Raw genomic sequence first — 13,340 nt, 5'->3', positions numbered from 1 at the left:
TTTCTTCTGAAATATTTATAATAATTTATAATGTATATTATTACATATGGGGTAACTTGGAGATTGTGGGTTTGGTTCTAGAATACAACAGTAAAGTGAATGTTGCAATGAAGTGAGTCACATGCGTTTTTTTAGTTCCACAGTGCATATAAAAGCTATGTTTATACTATACTGTAGTCTATTGTGTGCAATAGCATTATGTCTAAAAAATACATAGCTTAATTAAAAAATTCTTTATTGCTAAAAAATGTCAGTCATTATCTGAGCTTATACAAAGAGTTGTAAACTTTTTGCTGTTGGAGAATTTTCTCTTGATGTTATTTGCTTTTTCTTTTTTAGGCGGCGTCTCACTCTTGTCACCCAGGCTGGAGTGCATGGTACGATCTTGGCTCACTGCAACCTCCACCTCCTGGATTCAAGAGAGTCTCCTGCCTCGGCCTCCTGGCTCGCTGGGACTAAAGGTGCCCACCACAACACCCAGGTAATTTTTGAATTTTTAGTAGAAATGAAATTTCACCAAGTTGGCCAGGTTGGTCTCAAACTCTTGACCTTAGGTGATCCATCCACCTTGGCCTCCCATAGTGCTGGGAATACAGGTGTGAGTCACTGCATCTGGCTTGTCTTGATGTTACGGGCTGTTGACTAATAAGGGGGGTGGTGACTGTAGCCTTATGAAATGTATTTATTTAGTCATAAGACTTGAAAGTTGAGATTACTCCTTCATCCATAAACTACAGAAAGAATGTTATGTTAGCATTCATGAAAACAACATTAATCTCCTTGTACATTTGCATCAGAGCTCTTAGGTCACCAGGGGCAGTGTTAAGGAGCAGTAACTTTTGTTGTTGTTGTTGAGAGACAGGATCTTACTTTGTCACCCAGGCTGGCGTTCAGTGCCATGATCATAGCTCACTGCAGTCTTAAACTCCTGGGTGACCCTCTCACCTCAGTCTCTTTAGTAACTGGGACTACAGATGTGAACTACCATGCTTGACTTTTTAAAATTGTTTTTAAACTCCCAAAGAGTTGGGATTATAGGCATGAACCACTGTGCCAGGCCAAATAGTAATCTTTTGAAAAAAAATTTTTATTTTCTTTTTCTGAGTAGTAGGTCTCAACAGCGGGCCTAAAATATTCAGTAAACCATGCCATAAACAGATGTGCTATCCTCTAGCCTTTGTTGTCCTAATTTACAGAACACAAGCAGAGTAGATTTAGCATAATTCTTAAGGACCCTAGTATTTTAGGAATGGTAAATGAGCACTGACTTCCACTTAAAGTCATTAGCTGCATTCTTCTCTAACTAGAGAGTCAGCCTGTTCTTTGATATTTTGAAGCCAGGCATTGACTTCTCAGCTATGAAAGTCCTAGATGGCATCTTCTTCCAATATAAGGTTGTTTGTCTACAGTAAAAATTCATCTACACCAAAAGTCATTGTTTAGCGCAGTCACTTTTACCAATGATCTTAGCTAGATCTTTTGATGACTTGCCACAGCTTCTACATCAGCACTTGCTGCGTCACCTTGGAGTTTTATATTATGGAGATGGCTGTTTTCTCTCAAACCTAATGAAATAATCTCTTCTAGCTTCCAACATTTCTTTTTTTTATCTTTTTGTGTTGTTTTTGTTTTTGTTTTGAGACGCAGTCTTGCTCTGTCGCCCAAGCTGGAGTGCAGTGGCACAATCTCAGCTCCCTGCAAGCTCCACCTCCCGGGTTCACGCCATTCTCCTGCCTCAGCCTCCCAAGTGGCTGGGATTACAGGTGCCTGCCACCACACCTGGCTAATTTTTTTGTGTTTTTAGTAGAGATGGGGTTTCACTGTGTTAGCCAGGATGGTCTCGATCTCCTGACCTTACGATCTGCCAGCCTTGGCCTCCCAAAGTGCTGGGATTACAGGCGTGAGCCACCACACCCGGCCTTATCTTTTGTTTTCTAAGACAGGGTTTTGCTCTGTTGTCCAGGCATGACCAGGAGCTGAGGTACCGTCTCAGCTCATTGTAGCCTCAAAATCCCAGGCTCAAGCAATCCTCCCACCTCAGCCTACCAAGTTGCTGGGACTACAGGTGCAGGCCACCATGCCTGGCGACTATTTTGTACTTTTTTTTTTTGTAAAGATGGGGGTCTCACCATTTTGCTCAGGCTGGTCTTGAACTCCTGGGCTAAAGCAGTCTGCCTACCTTGGGCTCCCAGAGTGTTGGGATTACAGGTGTGAGCCACCATGCCCAGTCCCAACTTTTCTTCTGCAGCTTTCTCACCTCTCTCAGCCTTTATAAAACTGAAGAAAGTTAGGGGCTTGCTCTGGATTAGGCTTTGGCTTAAGGGAGTGTTGTGACTGGTTAGACCTTCTATCCAGCGCTAAAACTCTCTTATCGGCAATAAAGGCCCAACCTTCTATCCAGCTCTATAAAGCTCTCTTCATATCGGCAATAAGGCTGTTTTGCTTTCTTACCATTTGTGTATTCATTGGAATAGCACTTTTAATTTTCTTCAAGTACTTTTTCTTTGCATTCACAACTTGGTTAACTATTTGGTGCAAAAGGCCTAGATTTCAGCCTATCTTGGCTTTCAACATGCATTCCTCACGAAGGGTAATCATTTTCTAGCTTTTGATTTAAAGTGAGGGACAGTAAACTCTTCCTTTCACTTGAACACTTAGAGGCCACTATAGGGTTATTTATTGGCCTAATTTCAATGTTGCTATGTCCCAGGGAATAGGGAGGCCCATGAAGAGGGAGAGATTGGGGAACAGCTGGAGTAGTCAGGACACACACATTTAGAGATTAAGTTTGCCACCTTACATGAGGGGGTTGGCAGTGCCCCAAAATGATTACAATAGTAACATCAAAGATCACTGATCACAAACCACCATACCAGGTGTAATAAATGACAAGGTTTAAAATATTGTGAGAATACCCGGAATGTGACCCAGAGACACAAACCCAGCACATGCTGTTGGAAAAATCGTGTTGGCGTCTTACTTGATGCAGGGTTGCTGCAAACAGTTTGTAAAAAACACAGTATCTGTGAAATGCAATAAAGGAAGTTCAATGAAGTGAAGAGCAATGAAACAAGGTTTGCCTGTGTTATTATATAATTAACATGGACGTAATTTGTAATAACAAACAATAAAAATGAAGAGAGGTTAAGTGGTTTAAGGTTGCAAGAATAGTCAGTAGTAGAGTTAAAATGAAGTCCCCAATGCGTGGCGCAGACACCTTGGCTCTTGATTTTTCTACCTCAACGTGAACCAGAATTCCAGTTTGGTTTACCTCCGTAGCCTGAGACATCTGTGATTGCCCTGATTAGTTTGTTTAAAAATAACCTTTTTATTTTGAAGTAATTTTAGGTTTACAGGAAAATTGCAAAGATAATACAGAGAGTTCCTTTACCTGAGATTCTCCTAATCTTACATAGCCAGGATACATTGGTCAAAAACTAAGAAATTAATATCGATACAGGACAATGAACTAAACAACAGACTTTATTAAGATTTCACCTGGGTGATTTTTTTCACTTCTTAAATTAGAAAGCATTTCGAATTAGAGAAAAGTAGAGACTGGCCTTAGTGTCACAATGACACATAGGCCTCAGGGCACGAAAAGGCTCAATGAGTTAAAGATTTGTGGACTGTTGGTTTGTTTTAATATTTCTTTATTCTTTTTTTTTTTTTTTTTTTTGAGACAGAGTCTCGCTTTGTCACCCAGGCTGGAATGCAGTGGCTCTGTCTCTGCTCACTGCAGTCTCCACCCGGCAGGTTCAAGCAATTCTCCCACCTCAGCCTCCCTTAGTAGCTGGGATTACAGGCACCTGCCACCATGCCTGACTAACTTTTGTATTTTTAGTAGAGACAGAGTTTCGCCATGTTGGCCAGGCTGGTCTCAAACTCCTGACCTCAGGTGATCCGCCCACCTCAGCCTTCCAAAGTGCTGGGATTACAGGCATGAGCCACTGTGCCCAGCCCTCTTTATTCATATCTGAAACAATACTGAGCAACTTTCTAATGTGAGTCACACTTCTTCTGATTCTTCCACTACAGTGGGATCCCCTGAATCTAGGACCCCCTGAGTTGATATTGCTGGACAGTGATCTAGCTTTTAAAGGCATGAACCCTGGGCTCTTGATGACAGCCAATCACAACTTTCTCGCTCCATTTCAGATGCTGAAGGGGCTCTCTGGTTATTATAAGACTCATTAAATTGGAAGAAAGTAAATTTCTCAACAGAGACTTTCCATAGCCGTCAGACAATATCACATACTTTTTTGCCTTTATTGCAATATGCACATGTTATGTTCTGAATAGGGTCACACAAATCCAAGTACATCTTTCTGAAGAATAGTAGACCAAAGTTGTTAATCTGTTTTTTCTTATAGTAAAGAAAAGCCTATTAATATCAGATGAGTGTAAGAGAATCTATAAAGTCAAAATGACTAAGGATCTCCCATAAACAAGACCACAAACCCACAAAAGCAGAAACAGAAGAAAGGGAAGAGAAAAAAAAGAATTGGGAAGAAAGTAGAGACACAGGCTTCAGCATTTAAGTAGTCTTGTGGCTTGAATGGCAAAATGCCCGTGGAGACTTGGAGAAGCAGCACAGTGATAAATCAACCAGACACTACAAGCTTGAAGAAGAATGATAGAGTGCTGTCCCCTGGCTGGAATGCCTGATAGGGGTTGAGAGTTGCACATGCCTCCAGGAAATATCCACCTTCAGAAGACTTAGTCTCTGAGGTCTAATTTCCCCCTCTTCATTAAACCTCAATTGTTGGCAAGAGACCATGGATGTCTAGAAAAATCATTGGGCATTGCTTTTTATATGCTCATCTGATTGAAGCCACTGAGGCAGACCCACTGACATTCCCTGGTGTCCAAGGAGGTCGAAAGCCACTGCAACATTTTTAAGGTGTCGTTGAGGTTTTGTTGTCTGATTTTTAAAACAAAACTAGCATTCTTTCTGGGGGTATTTTGGCTTGTTATTCTAATATAGGAAATTGAGATAAAAGTAAATTAACACGTATAGGTAGCTACACTCAACCCCCACCCCCTTCCAATCTCTAATAACTTCATTCTGTCCTTTCATGAGAGAGCCAAGGAGAGTGGATAATTAATTTCAATTTTCTCAATCTTTTTAGAGTTGTACAGGTGAGGATTTGGTGACTTTTTACATCTCCAATATAATGTTCTCTGTCACAAGTGCTTCTTAATTGTCCAGGCTATGACATCTAGGCAGCTTTCTTTTCCTTTGGACCATTAGTAAGACAAATGGCTTTGCTGTCCAGCAGTGCGGGGTGGGGCTTTGTTGAGTTCAGAATCATGTAGAGAAGCCTCTGATGGGGGCAGAAGGCATGTACGGGTTTGGAATCTGTACTATCACAGGGTATAAATTGAGAAGAGAAGTAAAAGGCAAGTTTGAGTTAAATCTATTCCATCCTTCTGCTATGTTCCTGTGGCACTGAGACTTGTTCTACATCGTGATGGAAGAACTGTCTGTCTAGGGAAAAATCCATCCTGACTCATTTGATTTATCTTCACAATGACAACAATGCAAGGTTCTTGAATTATCTCATGGATTAAAGACCCCTTAGAGACTGAGAGTCAGACAGTGTATATTGGCACCATGAGAGCAAGCAGACAAATGATACACAACAGAGAGCCAGGCAATAGACCTGTGTACATATGCGAGTTAGTTATGTGACAGATATGGCCTTGCAAATCAGTACAGACAGACAGACCCCTTGGAAAATAGTGTTGAGACCATCAATAACTCATATAACAATGACAACAAAAACTTGTTTCTACTTCAACACGAAAAATAAATTCTAGGTGCATTAAAGATCTGCCTCATTGAGGGGTGGGGTGAGGATTAAAACAAAATACGAGAGCATATTCCTACGGTCTTGAGGCAGGAAGGAAACTCTTAGGGCACAGGTGTCAATAATGAAAAAGTAATAAATCTCACTACATTAAACTTTCTGTGCCCTAAACAACATAGAAAGGTAAACCACAGATTGGGAGGAGATGTTGGTAACATTATTAGATACACAAATTTGAAAAGGAAAAGATAACTCGATAGAAAAATAAAAAATGACATGTATAGGTTTTTCACAGAAAAGAAACCTAAATATCTCCCAATCATACAGTTATTTTCAGCCTAACTAGTAATCAGGGACAAGTAAATTAAAACAGCAACAAAGTTATCTTGTTATACCATCATAAGACTGGCAAAAAATAAGAAGTCTAATTAAAGTTGAGATTTGGCAAAGATGAGATGCAATGGGTACTTTCATACACAAATTTTTGCGACTACTTTGGGAAGAATTTAGATAGATTGATTGATTGATTGATTGATTGATTTATGAGACAGAGTCTCACTCTGTTGCCCAGGTTGGAGTGCAGTGGTGCAATTTTAGCTCACTGCAACCTCTGTCTCCTGGGTTCAAGCAATTATCTGACTCGGTCTGCCGAGTAGCTGGGATTACAGGCGCCTGCCACCACGCCCAGATAATTTTTGTATTTATAGTTGAGACGGGGTTTCACCATCTTGGCCAGTCTGGTCTTGAACTCCTGACCTCGTGATCCATTCACCTGGGCCTCCCAAAGTGCTGGGATTACAGGCGTAAGCCACTGCACCCAGCCAGAATTTAGCTTTATTAAGCCACGTTGAAAGTGCACGTTCTTAGACCGAGCATTTTCATATCTATATAGATACCTTGAAGCAATTTGCACACATGTGCACAAGGAGACCTTCAGAAATATTAATTGCATCATTCAGTAAATGTTAAAAATGGAAACAACTTAAATGTCCATTAAACATTAGAATAAAAAAATTGTAACATTTATAAAATGGAATATCTTACGGCAGTTAAAACTCTACTGTATCTCATGAATAAATAGCACATAATAATGTCTTATTAAGGGTTAACTATTATTTTGTTGTAAGTACTACTATAAACACTTTGCATGTCAATATTAATTCATATAACTCTGATAACAATCCTGTGATGGGGGTTCTGTTAGCATCCCCATTTTATAGATGAAGAAAGTAAGAACAAAGCAAAGTTTAAAGGTCTTATAGCTGTCGGTGGCAGAGTTGGGCTATAAAACAGCCCATCTACTCCAGAATTGGTGGCTTAACACTATACTTGCCTCATAAAACAAACAGAATGCTGGAAAACAAAATGTAAAGTTGAGCAAGAAGTCGGGAAGACAATACATATGAGTCTCTATTATCTAGGGTTACGTTCAGCCACACTTAGCAATTACAAAAACAACAATACTAAGTGGCTTAAACAAGGTAGAGGTTTCTTTTTGACATAAAACAAATCTAGAGGTAGGTAGTCCAAGGCTGATATGGAGGCACCAAGGTCATGTGGGATCCCGTTTTTTCTGTTTCATCATCCTTAGCACTGATTTCCATCATCCAGTTGGTGTCATGAACCAAAGGACTATTGGAGCTACATCCACCTCAGTCATGTTCCACACAGGAAGAGGAAAGAAATGGGGGAGTAAAGCAAAAGATATACCTGTCAGCCGAGTCCCTTTAAGGAGGTTAGCCCAGTGACCTTTGCTGTGCCCCTATAGCCACAAGAAGAGGGGGGAGATGTAGTCCTTTAGCTGGACAAATTGTTGATCAGAATAAGCTGCATGTTCTGTAAGCAAGAAAAGAAAATATTGAGTAGGCAACCAACAGTTTAGTTATAAATGCTATTTATATAAGGTTTAAAACAATGCTACATATTGTTTATGTAAAACTATATTGTTTTGAATTTTACATATAGTTATGATAGTAGAAAAATATGTGTGGAAGTAATACCAAGTTTAGGACAACAGTTATATGCTTGGAAAGGAAAGGAATTGGAGGGGAATACGCAATAAACTTCAACTATATCTCTAACTGTTTTCAAAGAAAATCTAAAACAAAAATGATGTAATGTTCAAATTTGATTAATTGGATAGAGGGCAAGGCCTGGTGTAAGTCTTTGGGGAGGTATGTGTATCTCCAATCCCCTTCTTCTTCTTTTGTTCAGTTCTCTTTTTCTGTCTCACTTTTCTCTCTTCCTGTAGAACAAGGTCTGAATCCCTGAGAACTGCCTTCCCTGCTAAAACTTCAAGCCCTCAGTGAACTTGAGACAGTTTGTTCCCAAGTGAAGCAGTTTTGGAGAGCACCTGCTTAATAGTGATATACTGGTTGAGAGCTTATCAAATATCACACACTAAGCTGAGCCTTTCACCAATGTGAATTTATTTAATACTCACAAGATCCCTGAGAGCTAAAACCATTGTTATTTCCATATTACAGAAGAGGAAACTAGGTCTCAGTAAAGTTAAATATCTTCCCTAAAACCCTACAATTCACAGGAGCATGTTCCAGGTTGGAATCCATACTTGTCCGACTTCAGAACTGGGGCCCCAAACTGTCATGCTGTACTGAGACACTTAATGAGCTTTATTAAAGTCCAGTCACACACCCTCCTCCATCTCCTAGTAGACTTCTAGGAAGGGCTCTCTGGTATGTACCCAAAACTAGTCACAAGGGTAAGGTGGGGTACTGAATCTGGAATGAAAACATAGGTTGGATTTACCCTGTACTTGGTGGGATCTCAGTTGGAGGGCCACAGCGGGCCAGCCAGGCTGAGATGAAGGAGAAAGCAAGCAAGGGGCTAATTGCTCAGAGAGAGGATTTGGTCTAGAAACTAAAGAAATAGGAGGGCTGCTTAAGCGTTTGTTATTCATGGTCTTGCCTCTGCAGGGCAGAAAGCAGCAATGTACTTGAGATGTAAACTTTGGCCAGGAATCGGATACATACACTGACGTTCCTATTGCCATTCCTTTCCCAAATCTAAACTAGGTCATGGCATTAATCACTCTGCATTCTCCTTGTCTTAGTCCATTTTGTGTTGCTCTAACAACACCATGGTCTCAGAATATCGGAGACTGGGTAATTTACAAAGAAAAGAAGTTTATTTAGCTTATAGTTTTATAGACTGTGAAGTTCAAGGGCATAGTCCTGCCTTTTGGTGAGAACTTTTGTGCTGTATCGTAACATGGTGAAGATCATAGGGGACGAGTACACACACAGAGACAAAACCCCAGGGGTGTCCTGGCTTTATAAGAACCCACTCTCAAGGGAACTAATCAATTTTTGTGAGAACTAATCCAGTATCACCATAGCAAGAACTCACTCACTACCTTGGGAATGGCACCAAGCCACCCAAGAGGGATCCGACCCCATGGCCCAAACACCTTTCATCAGACCCCACCTCCCATACTGCCACATTGGGGATCAAATTTCAACATGAGTTTTGGTAGGGACAAACCCAACCCCAGTAAACCTCTAGAGTGCTCCTCGTGGACAGGGACTACATCTGGTTCAAGATCCACCATAGTCCCGACACATAGCAGGAACCTGAATGTTAAATAAACAGATGAATAAACAAAGGAATAAGTAAACTCAACAGGACTGAGGTTCATCAGAGTTCTCTGGACTGGGACTGAACAACTAGCCAACAAATTAAAAAAAAATTATTAGGTTGGTGCAAAAGCAATTGGGGATTTTACCATTGAAAGTAATGGAAATAACTGCAACTACTTCTGCAACAATCCAATAGTTCCTGGAAGGCAAAGACCAATGCATGATTTGTGTTTGTATGCTTTGCCTAGCTCTGCGCCCACAGTAGCGCTTGCTGAATGGTTGCTGAGTTAAATGGAAATGAGTTATTAAATAAAACAGAGACTTATAATAATAGACTGGAATGGAATAGGGCATTCAAGAGATCCATAAGAGCCAGTGACTTGTTTGAACATGATCTCACAACTTTAATATAAACATTATTATCCTCATTAGGAAAAGTAAAATAATATGGCCACTATTTGGTCCAGTCTATGTGGCAGGTGCTGTTGAGTAGATTATCTCTAATACTTACCATCACCTAGCAAGGGAAGTGTGATTATTACCATTTTCCAGTGAAGAAACTCAGTCCCAGAAGGTTAAGCAACTTCCTGAAGCTCAGATGATAAAATACCGAGGCAGGATTTATATGCAGGTCTCTCAGGCCTATGATTCTGCCATCCCCAGAAAAACGAACAGAGCTATTATTATGGTTGGACTTTTTCCTTTCACAAATGGAATTGCAGCATCAACAAATGGCAGGAAAGAAGTTGCATTTCTTCCTTCAGTAAAGATTCTATCATGTCCTGTAACTCCTCCCAAGGCATTGGTGATATTATGGCTACTCTGAATTTACTTGAATTGCAACTGCTAACCTAATTGTTTTCTGCTGGCAAATCTAGTGAACATAATATAAGCCCTTATTTCCCCTTGGTGTGATGTTATGAATTGGGATTATGCTTATGGGAACTCTCTGTATACTATAAAAATACCAACACTCATCATGAAAATAAATGAAGGGGAAAATAACCTCCAAAATATGTGCTTTTGCAACATTTATTAGAAAGCAAAAATGAAACAATGAATGTAAAGGCTATAGCATAATTTCTTTTCTTTCTTTTTAAAGAGGCTTAAAAAAACTGAGTGCAATGGAGTTTAAAATGAAAACACTGGCTTTCTTTCCTGGGAAATATGTCTCTTAACAAGCTTCTTACGCACTCTTCTTTGCTCCAGGGTCCTCTGGACTGAATTGAAATTAAAGTCAGCTCTTTTACAACTTTTCTTATGAGTCAATATGCTTGAAAGCTTCAATCAGGTGTTGGCCAAGAAATCTTGATCCTTGTTGTGTGATATAAAATATTGTTTGCAATTACTAGCTTCTTATTTCAACAATTTCAGTGCAGTTTTCTGGAAGATTCTCTCTTTTCTTTTCTGCATTTGCAGCTTTTCCTTGAGTTTATAGCCCTCTATTCCTGATAAGCTCAAACCATCCTTTCCTCATGCTGAAAATTCCTTCCTGGATGTCTCACCACATGGGTTCTTAGTTTTTCAAAGAGAAACGTTGCCTTGGTCAGCACTGTAGCTTTGGTAGAGAAGCATATAATTTGCATATTGCTTACAGAGGTTTGCAATCAAAAATTATTCCCTCCCACAACTAAGCCCATTGCGTTTTCTTATTATTGTTGATTACACTGGCCTGATTTCAATTCCCTCAAGTAATAATTGGTATAAGAGCTGGTTGCAGTAAGTCAGTCTGTTGTAAATACAATTTGGGGTTTTCATGAAGTATGTGCGCGTGTGTGTGTGTGTGTGTGTGTGTGTGTGTAAATATTTATAATAAATAAGTTTAAACGTGGAAAGTTGCCAGTGGGGCCTTCATAGGTTGGAGACTGTGCACACATCTTGCTTTTTTTGAATCACAGGACAGGATCTCAGAACATCTTGGGGTTCATGGACCCCATTGGTACTTTGTCTTTATGGACTGTTAATACATCCTGAACAATGAGTATCCATGGGAAATCATGATGATGCTGACTTGATTTATAATATTGATTTTTATCAAAAAGAAAGTAAGGTTTTGAGGTACAAAATAGATTCTTCTAGATATCTAATACTGCCATGTCAGGTCTAATGCTCTCACTTTTGCCTCATTTAGGCCCCAGACCATTGCCACAAGTGTCACTGCATAAAGGAAGAAGTGTGACGTAAAGAGTTCTGAACAGGTTGCTGCAGTGCCCCTCAAGATTTCCAGTGAAGCTTCTGAAAATTAAACTTTTAAATCTCTGTCATTTAGGCTAATCATTATTATTTTTAAAGTTGCAGATGACTGGGAGGCTGATGAGAGGAAAATGTGAGAGCCAGGTGGAAAAGGCTAAGAGGATGGGGCTACTGTGCTAGTCAGCTAAGATGGGCCACATTCAAGCTGATGAGTGGGTTCCGAGGCCAGTCTTGCAGTGAACGTGAAAAAGAGCCAAAAGACAGGACAGATGTCTGAAAAGGCTTCTTTTGACTTTATATTCCCTGATTACAATTCCATACAGGGCTGACATCTCTCTTGGCTCTTGGATTCTATGAGATGCTCCTGATTCCTTTCAATTTGCCCTCCTTTAATAAGACAAAATTAAGAAACAACTCCAAAGCTGGCCCTCTCTTGCAGCCATTATGCCATTTTGCAAATGATTGGATCCAGACTACCTGGATGCAAATCCCAGCTCTGCTTCTTACTAGCTGTGAGTCTCAACCTCTCAGGATCTCGATTACCTTCTTCGTGTGGGGATAATAATAATATATACCTCTTGGGCTCTGAGGATTCCGTGAAATAATATTTCTAAAACAATAGAACAATGAGTGCTTCATAGGAAGTGTTTGTCGTAAGTGGCTGTTAACGAAATACATCCAAGCAAACAAACACATTTCAGATAGCCCATGAATTCTTATAAGTCTATTAATCTGGGTTAAAAATCTCATAATTTGTATTAAAATTTGTGTTTATACTCAGAATGGGATATTATTTCTTTGAAGATTACATTCCCTGGAATATCATCTGTACAAAGACTTAGAACCACAAATTAAAGACAAAATAATGAATTTAACTCATTTCCCCTTCTCCCATCTAAAATCAGGGGAAATTACTGTTGAGGCTTCACTTTGTGAAAGTGAATGAATATTCATTCATACCATCGTGTGTTCTGCCTATTCTCTTCCCACGGGGTTGTTTTAGCACCACGTGAACAGATCATCAGTTCCCTTATGAACTTGGTTGCTACTTTAGCTGCTCCCAAGAATTTGAATATTCATTCCAGACCAAACAGCCTTTCCGCTGGCAGTAAGCATGTCAAAACACAGGGGAAAAGATGCAGGGATTAAAAAAAATAATAAGGCATAGAGAACAGGACTTGCCATACCAAATGGAGCAAATCTTATTTACAAATGACCTCTAAACTCTGAGATCAGTCCAAATAAAGAAGCATCTGTCATCAATGGGAACATCCAATACTTTTCGCCCTGACAAGGGGCCTCCAAAGACTCAATTCCATTTCAATCTAATTGGGTCCTTGCCCTCTCCTGCTTCCCTCCAGCCATGCACAGCAAGCCAAACCATCTTGGGATGGAAAGCCAGCCCAGAGATGTGCGACACCTTGACAGTGGAAGCAGAGAGTGGAGGAAGGGCAGCAGCTCTGCTAATTATAGAACAACCAGGTGCATTGATTTCAGCATCATACAGAGCATACTGAGATTACTGTCCATGGAATCTCAGACCTTTCACTGATGGCTGTGTTTAGATAGAACTTTTCCTTTCACCAGATATGAATAGACATTTCTCAAAAGAAGACATTCATACAGCCAACAGACACATGAAAAAATGCCCATCATCACTGGCCATCAGAGAAATGCAAATCAAAACCACAATGAGATACCATCTCACACCAGTTAGAATGGCAATCATTAAAAA

General features: G+C 40.0%; 1 protein-coding gene across 1 annotated transcript in view; it reads right to left on the bottom strand.

The window, feature by feature from the left end:
• Positions 1–13,340, bottom strand: part of ATP10B (ATPase, class V, type 10B) — a 288,008-nt gene that overhangs the window by 153,739 nt on the left and 120,929 nt on the right. Inside the window, exon 3 of the mRNA XM_011966668.1 lies at positions 7,524–7,649. The gene's annotated coding sequence lies outside the window, so the exon portion shown is untranslated. The remainder of the gene's footprint in view (positions 1–7,523; positions 7,650–13,340) is intronic.

The sequence above is a fragment of the Mandrillus leucophaeus genome, unplaced genomic scaffold (genome assembly GCF_000951045.1).
Source record: "Mandrillus leucophaeus isolate KB7577 unplaced genomic scaffold, Mleu.le_1.0 Scaffold77, whole genome shotgun sequence".
In the NCBI taxonomy this organism is placed as follows: domain Eukaryota; kingdom Metazoa; phylum Chordata; class Mammalia; order Primates; family Cercopithecidae; genus Mandrillus; species Mandrillus leucophaeus.
This window is presented reverse-complemented; position numbering and strand designations above follow the sequence as displayed.